The sequence below is a fragment of the Cydia splendana genome, chromosome 11 (assembly GCF_910591565.1).
Source record: "Cydia splendana chromosome 11, ilCydSple1.2, whole genome shotgun sequence".
Taxonomy (NCBI): Eukaryota; Metazoa; Arthropoda; class Insecta; order Lepidoptera; family Tortricidae; genus Cydia; species Cydia splendana.
In genome coordinates, this window is record NC_085970.1 from 10558119 (window position 1) to 10571421 (window position 13303).

At 38.0% G+C, this 13303-nt stretch overlaps 1 long non-coding RNA gene across 1 annotated transcript; it reads left to right on the top strand.

The window, feature by feature from the left end:
• Window positions 1–371: 371 nt before the first annotated feature.
• LOC134795042 (uncharacterized) lies at window positions 372–3346 on the top strand. The gene is made up of 4 exons (XR_010144773.1): window positions 372–634; window positions 973–1447; window positions 2401–2443; window positions 3149–3346. It is a non-coding gene; the product is annotated as an uncharacterized LOC134795042 (long non-coding RNA).
• The last annotated feature ends 9957 nt before the right edge of the window (window positions 3347–13303 follow it).

Below are 13303 nucleotides of genomic sequence, written 5' to 3' on the forward strand. Positions count from 1 at the left end.
TTTTAATCAAAGAAAAATGTGTATTTTTTATAAAAAACTTAAATTATTTCAGTGCGAATGTTAACCGTGGGAGTTGTTGAGAACCTTACCTTTTGAATACATCAAACTAGTTTTTATGTTCCTGGATTCGTCGAACTAGGACCTCAAAACAAAAACGGCCGTTTTAACTTTGGATGCATAGATTGACGAATCCAGCAACATAAAAACTAGTTTGAATTATTCAAAAGGTACTGAAATACACAATACAGTACCTAGCCCCCCCCCCCCCCCCTTTTTAAATACCTGTCTGTAAATTTAAATAATCACGATTAATTAGCAGTAACGCTAGTGTACACGTTGATGGGCTCTTAATGACGCGGAAAATTTGATTGTAATAAAGACCTTAATATTTGTGCACTATAGTGCTAATTGCAACAACATTTTCACCGTAATTAGTACGATTGTGAACTAGGGTAACGATTTGAACTCTGTATCAAAACGACGCAACCGTATTGAGTTTAGGCTTTTTAGAATTGCTCTCATGAGTAAATGATAAACGTTTTAAAATAAAAGTACATCAGTAGTCGTTAAATCCTTGTATCAGAAACACATTAGTTCATAAAAAACTTATCGCCATTTTCTTGTAATCATGTAGGTGAGTAACAAGCGCTGGTGGCCTAGCGGTAAGAGCGTGCGACTTTCAATCCGGAGGTCGCGGGTTCAAACCCCGGCTCGTACCAATGAGTTTTTCGGAACTTATGTACGAAATATCATTTGATATTTACTGGTCGCTTTTCGGTGAAGGAAAACATCGTGAGGAAACCGGACTAATCCCAATAAGGTCTAGTTTACCCTCTGGGTTGGATGGTCAGATGCCAGTCGCTTCCGTAAAAACTAGTGCCTACGCCAATTCTCGGGATTAGTTGCCAAGCGAACCCCAGGCTCCCATGAGCTGTGGCAGAATGCCGGGATAACGCGAGGAAGATGATGTAGGTGAGTAACTCAGACAAAAGTAGGATTAGCTTATATGTCGTTCGTACACGCGTACAAATACTAATTAAAGCAAACAACACAGAAAACTAGTAAGAGCCTTAAGAAAAATAACTTTATACCTTATAAATCCGATAATTATACCCTATCGCTTTTACATACGCAAGTAAATAAATTTTGAGTAAGCCAAGCATAATTAAACCTTATTCATATGGTATTAAGAAGTTTTCAACTGAACGCGACATCACATTTGTCACACAAGTACAAAAACTGCGTTGCTAAATTTAAAAGCTACAACTCCTAATTAATCTCTATTCAAATTTATACCTTAATACAACTAGTGAAGTTCGAATTTCGAGTGTTACACGGGTTTAGTTACGTCTCTTCGTCTTCGATGTTGTCCATCACAATGCTGCGTCACTCAGTCTTATCTTGAAGCGCAATGAAGATTGCAGTGATTTTTGTATTCATTATTTTGGTGAGTATTCATTTTTCTTAAATAAAAGTACCATATTGGCGTAACGATAAAAATAAATACATAAATATTACCAAAAATTTCAAGACAAGTAGATAATAATAAAAGTGGGAGAAATCTAAGCTGTTAACTATTGCCCACAGGAGAGAAAACTAGTGTGTTATCGCGAACAGCACATTTTTCTCTCCTGTGGGCAATAGTTAAGAGCTTGTGGGCATGTAAGTAATGATTTTATCATAGTTCTCTAAATAAAAGGAGGACCTTTTCACGTGGATAAGGGTTAAATAAGAAAATTAACCTTTATAGCCCTTAACTCTTGTGTATGTCTACAGGAAAGACATAACACAGTGATCTGTTTGACCCTTATACCTAGTAAAAAGTAATACGAGAATAGTAGTTAAGTTTACACGCCAAGTGCTTGTTAAGCATGGTGCTACCATATATGTATTGGCGCTGGCTAATTAGTGTTGATAGGAACTCTAGCCTCCTAAGACCCAGAGTCATTTTTGCAGTTTTGAATTTGGAACCTTCTTTTATTCCATTATAGTTCAGAATTCGATTTTAATTTGTTCTTTTTAAAGGAACTCGGGACTTAGCAGGCTAGTCTTGTGACTCTAAATTTGAAGAACTCTACTCGTTTTTACGTGACTGCGCTCAAACAACTTCGGAGTATTGTAAGTCCCGAGTCCTTTATTGAGTATTTTTGAACAAAAATTATATGAAAACTTCTCTGAAAAAGACTCAGGACTCTACGTACAAAAGACTCGGGTCTCTGCATGACTAAGTTGTAAATTACATACGAGTCTGAGTAGTCTTAAATCAGAAGACTAAAGGACCCAAGTTTTAACCTACACCACTGGGAACTTGGTGCAAACATCGCTTTTATTCGATAATATTGACAGCAATCATGTGATAATATTTAAATATACTAATAATGGTAATTTTACCAATTCCAGGCGATATCACACTTTGGCTTTTCTGACACGAGAAGTTACCATGGTAAATAAATAATATTAAAATCGTTTTATTTAGCATAGCTTTAAGTATACACTGAAATAGCTCATACACTTAAGAAAAAGTGACCAAGTCCACCGGCGGTGGCCGAGGCGGGAAACCCGCGTCTTCAGCCTGACCACTAGACCACCCGGCCACGGCGGGACCCGTCCCAAAGGCGCCTTTGACCAACTCTAAGGGCATGCGGTGCGTGCTTGCTCCTTCAAGCTTCAAGGGGCCCATAGATTACCAGTTCGCCGGACGATATCAGCCTGTCAGTTGTTCGGAGCTGTCAAATTTTGCGTTTAACTGACAGACCGACATCGTCCGGTGGACTGGTAATCAGTGGCCCAAGCGCCCCTTAAAAGTTTGCTAAGTTTTAGCACATAGGTATTTCATATTTATTTAACATATTTAGCACAAATCAGTTTCATGGCGCGTATAGCCTTTCATATCTGGCCATAATAACTTCTTACCAACCGACTCAGATACACGGAAGACCTATTTTAGGGGGGAGAGGGGGGGTGCTCTCATCTCCCGGCTCTTTCTACTGAGAAAGAGGAGGAGAAGCCTACCCACCAATCCTATACTGGCGTTCCCCACAATGTGCCGTTTGGGCCTCCATGGGCGTCCTAGGATCGTGAACATATTCTACCACGACGCCTTCCCAAGTAAAACGGTAGAATTATAAAAAAATATGCTTTTGTACAGATACCTATTTCGTTGGTGTTATGAAGAGCCTGAGATCCGGAAGGGGAAGAAAACCGATGTTAAAAGTGTTGCTTCTCAAAGGGAAAAGTAAAAAAAAAGTTGATTTCCATTCAAGCAACTGGAGCAAAATGGAGTGGGTGGATAGCCGAAGACGGATAATTCCAATTATTTTAAACAAATAGAATTAAACGAAACAAATCTTGTTTTTATATGAATCCGAAGTTCCGTGAAATGTGCCTACTTTGCTCCCCACTGGGTAATTATGCTTCAACATATATGGCGTCACGTGACTCCCAAAACTCACTAAATGCAAAAAATATAATTAAACAAAAATTAACCTTATTTAGGTACTGTACTAGCACGGTTCGGTGGCTCTTGTGATAGTAAAAATTACTACATATTAGCACAGTATAATAAAGAGTACTAGCGTAATTAGTACCGTAAAAAGGGGTGAAAAGACACGATTTTCAACTTCAAGGACGATTTTCGCCAATAATCTAAATGATAAAAGTAAAAATTTTGATATCATTTTTTGAGTCTTGGTTAGTTTCTTCACTTTTGCATTTGTGAAATAAATGTTTACCTACCCAATTCAGAGAAAATCAGAGAAAACTACCTGTTTTCTCCATATCCTTAAAACGGGGTCGATAGACACAAGAAAGGGGTGAATAGAAATATTAAGTTTTAGTTGTCATAGGCATCGAATTTGGTCGTTATTATGTTGATAGATATCTATTGGCAAATGGTATATATATCTGTTAAACAGCTATTTGACACAAAATTATTTTTTCGTGTCTTTTAACCCCCAAAGCGTCTCTTTACACCCCTTTGTTGTATCTGATCACCCCCTATGGCGTAACTGTACACCCCATACGGGTGTCCATTGACCCCTTTATCGCGTAAAATTGCTTGTTATTAGTTTTTTGCAAAAAAAATGCTTTATTATAGAGAAAATTAGTGATATTATTTATTTATTAGGTACTACAGATACTATATTACCAGGTTAGCTAACTTTTACTTAGTTAATGTCAAAACATTTACTGCTAGAACAAAGTTCAGACAGGCTTGATTTCTTACCTCGGCGAGAGCGTACTTTAGAGTCAAAAAAATCTAACTTTTAGGCAGGTTGATTAAGTTCTTTTGGTATCAATGTAGAGCATAAATAGTCTACTATATACGTATACCAAAAAATCAAATTTTAGAGATGTACGTTTTTAAATATAACAACTTGAAACAAAAAGTTCAAAATTTCTCTATTCACCCCGCGATTTCTGTTGACCCCGTTTTACGGTAATGGTTGTTACCTAACGATATGGATACCTAATTATTATGTTTAAAAATTTCAAGAACCTTCAATATTATATTACCTATTACTGAACTGTTTTATTTATATTTAGATAATAAGATCGTGTATAGGTCATTTTAAGCACCCGGCCCGCTTATTTACTTCTGATTCTGTACAGACCGCAGCAAAAGTTGCTAAAGCGGGCGAAGTGTTCAAAATTACCTTGACACGCTCTTATTCTCTTAACAATAAAGTCGCGTCAAGATCATTTTGAACACCTAGGCCGCTTAGCAACTTCTGCTTCTGACTGTACATGTACAAGCAAGTCCCATAGGCCCCGGTAACAGATGTCCCTAATGAATTTTATTCCTGTCGCAGTAACGCAATGCGGCTTGCATTTTCGGGATTTTAATTTGCCCTAGTGGAGATTTACGGCTTGGAACCATGCTGCTGGTTTTAGTGCTTTGTCGCAGTAAACTCACAATACTGCAGTGATTTCATTAAATTAACCATCATATTATATTAAAATGCCATAAAAATGAATTGAAAATTAGATTGAATTTAAGTTAACTTTGCACCGACCGGCTTTGGACCGACAAAGAGTTATATTTGTCGCTCCCAAATTCCCACGCTTTGTCGTTGCAAAGTCTGTGCAGAGTTACTTTGGTCCGACTTTACCACCTCATTCATAAAAACGACTCAAGTACTTAACTACGTAAGTACATGCATATCTTTAAAAGAGCAATTCTAAAATCGATCTAGCTAATTCTTATTTCTGGGAAAACACGCATTTTTGTGTTTTTATATGTTTTCTGAACAAAGCTCGGTCTCCCAGTTACTATACATAGACTAAAACCCGTTACTTTTCCAGTAAACGTCACTGGGTGATTTTGGGGTCGTGACCCCGAATTTCAAAAAATTATTAACATGGTCATATTAACCAAGCGCTGGTGGCCTAGCGGTAAGAGCCTGCGACTTTCAATCCAGAGGTCGCGGGTTCGAACCCCGGCTCGTACCAATGAGTTTTTCGGAACTTATGTACGAAAAGTCATTTGATATTTGCCAGTAGCTTTTCGGTGAAGGAAAACATCGTGAGGAAACCGGACTAATCCCAATAAGGCCTAGTTTCCCCTCTGGGTTGGAAGGTCAGATGGCAGTCGCTTTCGTAAAAAAGCTAGTGCCTACGTCAAATCATGGGATTAGTTGTCAAGCGGACCCCAGGCTCCCATGAGCCGTGGCAAAATGCCGGGATAACGCGAGGAAGAAGAAGGTCATACTAAACAAGGTTTTCCATGGGACCGGTATTAAAATCGTGAAAAAATATGCCCCTGGGCCCATAGTTACGTTTCGTCTACTTCGGGTCCTCAGGTGTCCATTAGATTGTTTTTGTGGTTTCTTTTTTTAGTATGATCAACTATAGTTGGTCAAGCAAATCTTGTCAGTAGAAAAAGGCGGCAAATTTAAAAAATGTAGGCGCGAAGGGTTTTCGGCCCACAGAAAATTTGAAATTCGCGCCTTTTTCTACTGACAAGATTTGCTTGACCAACTATAACCATCTTATTTCTGATATTCAAGATCAAGACACTTTATCAGCCAGTATATAAAATGGTCCATTTATTTTATATTTCCCATAAAAGCATTACATGTAAAATGTATAAATACACATTCGAAACCACAAATAACGCGAAACAACAAAAAGACAAATAAAGGCCCATAAGACACATCGTACACAGGCCGGGAGTCAAGGATATACAGGGTGCGAAGATTTATGTCCCCACACTATTACGGTCAATGAGACCCGCAAGTTTTCCTGGAAGGGAGCACTGTAGATTAAAATGCGACTTACAGCCGTATTCGAACAATGAGATACGTCAAATCTAGATATTGAAACGATATGGATCGGATATGTCAGTGTCAAACAAGTGTCAAAAGTGACGTTTTTGTTTGAAGTAGGTAACGTCAATTTTGACACTTGTTTGACACTGATATATCGGATCCATATCGTTTCAATATCTAGTATTTGACGTATCTCATTGTTCGAATACGGCTGAAAATACACAAAATAAGTAGGTACTTAATAATACCTTTCAATGTTCATTTACTTATAAGTAACTATGTTTGAGTGCAGAAATTATTTCACTTTGTGTGTTAATTTTGACATAACATTTTTGTTTTTCATGTACCATCGCCCACAGTTAACTGTACATCGGTGGACCTTATGCCTTTTGTAATAAGGTCCACCGATGGACAGTTAAGAGTGTCGCTGTTTGTACCGTAAACTGGGCTTACTTTGAATCGCGGAGAAACATAGATTATCATTTGTTTTTGAGAAGGGAGTTGATTTTTGAACGCAAGCTTAAGAATTTTATGATGTGGTTGGCAACCTTAACACAAATACATTCAGAAACCAATTCCTTATAGTTTAAAAATAGATTATCAATTTTCCTCAGCGATTAATAGTTTGCCCCAGGTTACCGGTACATTATAAAACATAGCACATAAGTAAGTAGTTGACATAGTGACTGTTCCCACAAAAGCAATGATACTTATGGACACCTTTCTTCTTCTTCCTCGCGTTATCCCGGCATTTTGCCACGGCTCATGGGAGCCTGGGGTCCGCTTGACAAGTAATCCCAGGAATTGCCGTGGGCACAAGTTTTTACGAAAGCGACTGCCATCTGACCTTCCAACCCAGAGGGTAAACTAGGCCTTATTGGAATTAGTCCGGTTTCCTCACGATGTTTTACTTCACCGAAAAGCAACTGGTAAATATCAAATGATATTTCGTACATAAGTTCCGAAAAACTCATTGGTACGAGCCGGGGTTTGAACCCGCAACCTCCGGATTGCAAGTCGCACGCACTTACCACTAGGCCACCAGAACTTATGGACACCTTTATAGATGCAAATACTTCTATACTTAACAAGTCTATTCAAATTTTTTTAACGACCGTTCCGGCCTAGTTGGTAGTGACCCTGCCTGTGAAGACGATGGTCCTGGGTTCGAATCCCGGTAAGGGCATTCATTTGTGTGATGAGCACAGATATTTATTTGTTCCTGAGTCAGATAAGTATGTATTTATCTATATAAGTATGTATATCGTCGCCTAGCACTCATACGGCGCGATTCGGGAAATGAATTAGAGATTAACTAGATACGATATAGTAAAGATATGTGACGTCCCACGGATAAAGGTACCTTATGGCGGTTGGCGCTTACGCTATTATTAACGCCGCTCTAATATTATTGCGGCGCTATGCGATGTAAGCGCCAGCCGCCATAAGGTACCTTTTGCCGTGGAACGTACCATATCTCTACTATTTCATATCTAGTGAATCTCTAAGTAATTCATTTCCCGAATTGCGGCGCCAGCCGCCATAAGGTACCTTTGGTCGTGGAACGTCACAAATCTTTACTATTTCATATCTAGTGAATCTCTATTTCATTTCCCGAATCGAGCCGATAGTAAATACAAGCTTTGCTTAGTTTGGGGCTAGGTTGATCTGTGTAAATGAAGTATTAATTTCGCACGTGCAGCAAAGCTAGCTTCACTTTTTACCTACACGTAGATACCTACACGTATCGAAATACTGACACCTCAAATCTCCTTTCACATTTTATATATTATGTATTATTCAAAAGTACGTTTACACTTCAGCTTTCCCGATCGTAAATCCTATTTATTCGTCCATAAATTTTTATTCGACATAGAAATAAAAACTAAAGCATCCTGTACACAAACAATCTTTCAGCGGTTGACTGCTATAAATCTACAGGGTGATGAAGCTTGGGAATTAACTGCCCGCGTGGGCCGTATTTTTCCTGGGCAGCATGTATCGCGTGTTAACGTGCAGCAAAATATATAGGTAATTGGTTACCGCATAGAAGAAATATTGTTGATTCGTAGGATTATAGAAATAGACAGATAGTCATACAATAGGCCTGATGACAATTTTTTGTTAGTATAGTTCGTTTTTTTTTAGCATTAGAAATAAGGTAAACAATCTTGATGTGTCTTTTAATTGAAAAACACATTTTAAAAATAAGTTACGGCAAATATGTAACAATTATGAATCTAATACGATCATTTCTATTCTTCTGCTTTCATAAGTAATAGTTATTGATTTTTAAAAAGCGTTTTTCAATTAAAAGACATGTCAAGATCGCTTGCCTTCTTTCAAGTTCTTTCTAATGCTAAAAAATACGAACTATAGTATCAGTCGATCAGGTTTGTTTTTAGGATTGCATTAAACTAAAGCATTACAAAAGTCAGAAATGATAGTCAAAGTCCGACAGTCGTACCACACTCGCGAAAGAACACAAAACGATAAGTGAACGGACGTCACGGTCCAACTGAGAACACATCTTAGTATGGAAAACAAGAAAATTGCGATTTTGTCGGTGAGATATTGCTTTTATGCATATAATTGTAGTACAATTTATTATTAGATAAAATGCAAGAAATCGAATGGTACCATTACTTTTTATCTTTTTGAAAGTGAAAAAAAAAACTTAAGTTTTGAAACTTTCAAGTCCTGTATTTTTTTACTATTTCCATATGTTATTTTAATATTTACATTATTATGATAAATTGCTCATTTGCTATCTATTTTACTAGATTTTATTGTAAAATTCATTGTGTCATCATCCCTATGGCGGCACTTTTACATTTTTCACAGGCTGCTGCACATAGGGTGCAGGTGCATATCCGCAATACCGCAATGCACTAACAGCGTAACGGTGTACCACTAAACACGCTCGGGTGATAAACTCCGTGGAATGCTGCATGCTTTCAGATGAAACTAGGCTGAAAGTATTTGGCACTAGTGAATTTTTGGAACAAATGTGAATTTTATTAGGGATTCCTGAGCAATTCGAAAACACCTAGAGGGCTATATGACTAAACAATGTGTAAGTACCGGCGTGGTATGGCTGGTACTGGTACAGATGTTTTTTTTTTATTAGCCTATGTGTGTGTCCCACTGCTGGGCAAAGGCCTCCCCTCTCCCTTTCCAATCCTCCCTGTGCTGAGCAAGATCCCGCCAATCCCGCTGGAATGCATCCAGGTCGTCCCGCCATCTCTTTCTCGGTCTGCCTCTGCCTCGACTACCCTGGGGATGCCAGCTAGTGGCTACAGATGTAGTGCAGAATTATTTTCCATCGTATTTTCAGGGAATGGAACGGACGGACGGAAACGTTAGTATTTGTCATGCTACTTCAGTCAACCTCGGTACTTTTTGTACCGAGACTGACTGAAATAGCAAGACACGTTCGTACGTTTCCGTGAAAATACGATGGAAAACAATTAAAGGGTGAATCAACTTTTATGTGTTCAACATCACACGTACAGAGTCCCTAATCGATAATACAAATGTATATAAAAGTATGAGTTTTTCTAATATTCCGTTATGGTAACATTTTATTACAAAACATTTCATTTTATTTACAATTTACCCGTTCTTTATTGGTTGTCCAAAAGACCAAAAGTTGGTTTTCCATAGTAGGACAGATTGTCCCCTTGCAACATTGCACCATAAAACTTTGTATTATGAAACAATACTGTTGTGGAATTGATATTTAAACACATAATCATTTTTATGAATAAGTATCATCAATAAAACATACCGATTTGTTATATTTTCATGTAACGGTTTATGAATTTCTTGCGTTTAAATTTTCTCCCTTGAATTATCCCCGCCATGCAGGTCAACTGGACAACCATAAATTAGTTATCAAATCTAAATATAGATAACGTAGCAAGATACTTGACTACAAGTTCAAGGTTCTGGTATGCAGATAGGCCTACCCGCCATTTTGATTACACGAAACTCGCGGCGTCAGTCGGTCGAGTACTGTAGGAGAGTGTGGGTGGCTTTATTATATGTCTATCGGACCACTAACACAAATACATAAATACTTAACATATTACAATAAATTGTATTGTACCAGATACCATTTTACATATATTTTACCGGAAGGGTGAAATAAACACAAGCAATCTTTAGTATTTATTATACGGCTCAAATTTTTAGAGAAGTTTTAGATAACTAGACACTTGGACAACGGAAGTGGTGGTCCGTAGGACATTTTGCTTGTCCCTTGGATAACAACGATGTGATAAGATTTTTATAGGGTTGAAACAAATTCAATAAAGTATCAGAAAGCACTAACATACATATATAAATGCGGACAAACAGTACATTATGACTCAAAACTTTATGGGAAACAATAGAGACCCAGTTGGAAAGCTAGTTCACATCTTAATAAAATAGTATTTGCTTCCACCTACGAGAAACCCGGCATTTCAAAATTACACTTCCACAAGCGTTCACAATTCTATTACTACGGAGCAAATTGTAGTCGACTGTACGTTTAATAAAAGAGCAGGTGGCGTGACGGATGGCTGCGGCCGAGTGTACCGGCTGGCGCAATTTTCGTGTAAAAATAAGTAATGCAGTGTACCCGGAGGTGGCGTCAGCGGTTTTGTGTGGTGCAGTGCACATGCCCGTAGGTACATTTCAGATAGGTATGATTTTTTTTTTCTGAAAACCCCAGGAGTATTTTGAGATATTTCTGATTCAAGTTGGTATCTGTCAAAGTTTTTGTAGCCCCTTTAAATAATGGTGTAGCTGCAGATCCCTTTGTGACTTAGTCTAGCAATATTTAGTATTACAGATAGGTAGCGACCAAATCCAGTGAGTCACTTTGACAAAAATAGAAAGTTAGTCGCTTTCTACAGAACTACGGTCAATGATAAGTACTTTGTTAGATATAGGGTAAAGTAGATGTTGCTAAGTAAATTTGCAAAAAGCAAAAGAAAAATAACCAATAAAATATGTGTTGATGTAATTATCGATCCTACATGCTACAAGTACTACGCTCAATTGGGATCGATCTATCATCACTGACAGGACTATATTGTTGCGCCGGGCCGTGCTCGTCGACGTCACCATCCCCCATGATGAGAATCTCGTGAAAGCCGAGAAGGACAAATCCAGTAAGTACCTAGACCTGGCTCACGAGATTACCGCCATGTGGGATGTTAAGTCGACGAACATTGTTCCGATAGTCGTGTCAGCGAACGGTCTCATAGCGAAGAGTCTCGACGTTTAGTGGCATATATGATCTTAGAGTATAAATAGGTTTCTAATTAATGTTAAGTTGTTGACGCATGAACAGTGATAACCTTCGAGCAACACGGAAGGGAGGCGGCATTCGCACTATTTCCCCTCTGCCGAGGTACAAGATTAGCGCGTCAATCTAATCTAGCGCGGGTAATAAAACTAGTTGCACTTGGATTTTTCACTAGACCGAGTCCAGACGCGCGCGTGAACACTGCAGCACAAAAATGCCTGTTTGCTCGGTTTTTTGTTATAAAAAGAGGTCAGGGACATCAAATTTACAAAAAGAAAGTGTTACATTTCACATGTAATATTTTTTTTTACATATCATACGTTTAATTACATTCAAACACAATTATTATATTTTAGTCTCATGTAATTGTTGGATTTATCGATTTTGCTCGCTCAGTACTAATTGCGGATCGGTCGAGCGACAAATCCGACTTCTCATCTCTCAGAATACAATAACATACTTCAACGAAAATGTGTTAGTGTGCGTGTTGTGACACTTGTCACTCGTCCGTACACAAAAAGAGATCGAGGTTTGCAAGATTTGTCTTTGACGTGTGTCATTTTCTATGTATTTGTGTCGTCATTACAGATTGGATTTTGTATGTAAGTGTGTGAGAAGTGCGACTGTGTGCACCTTTCCCCCCGCGAAAAATGGCAGAAAGATTTGTACGGTGAGATATCGCTTGGGCCCCTCCCTTCCGATGTGTCGGAAGCCGGTGTTGCTCGAAGGTGATAACCGTATTAATATTACGTCATTATCACATTATCAATCCATTCAAAAGAGCTGGTGCAGTAATATTACGTGTTATACATCTAATATGAAACGACTTGCAGTGCAAGTGCATCTTGCGCGCACCGATAAGCGCGAACGATCGTAGCAAAACTATCAATCATATACCTAAGTACATTTTTGTTCTACTCAAAATAATTATTGTTTTAGGTATGTCTTATATCGCTAATTTACCTATTACCTACCTACTTATTATTTTTAAATTACTTAAGGGGCTACCCCACGCCAATTGACCTTCGATCTGAATCCCTTAGTTTTCTAATGTTTTTTGTATCTTATTAATTATTATATTAACAGCAACGGCTTTAAGCAACATAGTTTCCCATATTTACTTCAAAGTTCATTGTCTTCGAGATATTTGGCATCAAAGTTGAACAATTTTAGGCTAAAAAACTGATTTTCTGGCCATAACTTTTGCGTTAATTAGTTTAAAATTAAAACCCTGGACACGTTTTCCGAGACCTCAAAGACAAACCCAAATATGTAAATTTCGTACCTGTAAGATCCTTCACTGCAAACTAGAGACGAAAAAAGTGTTTTTTTATACAATGTTTAAAAAATTCATAAAAAAATAAGTAAACATTTTTTTCAAATTCCGGTGGACAAAACCGGAGATAAAAGATTGAAAAACCGATAACCGTTTGTCCTATAATTCTATCTGTAGTGCAAAAAAAGGAGATACGATTCAAAACTTGTCAAAAATCGATTAAAACCTCGGGTAGCCCCTTAAACCTTATTTTCATATTCGGCTAGCTCAAGGTATGAAATGAAAGGTATATATGTGGCGTTCCATGCTTCCACGCCTAAAGGGTCCTTATGCTCACTGCGCAAAGCACCTTCTCTGATGGCAAGCCACACATGTTTTAACAGTTTTAACTAAATGAGGTAATTATACAATACATGCCACGGAAATTACTTTCATGTTTTTTATAATTGCCATTGACTA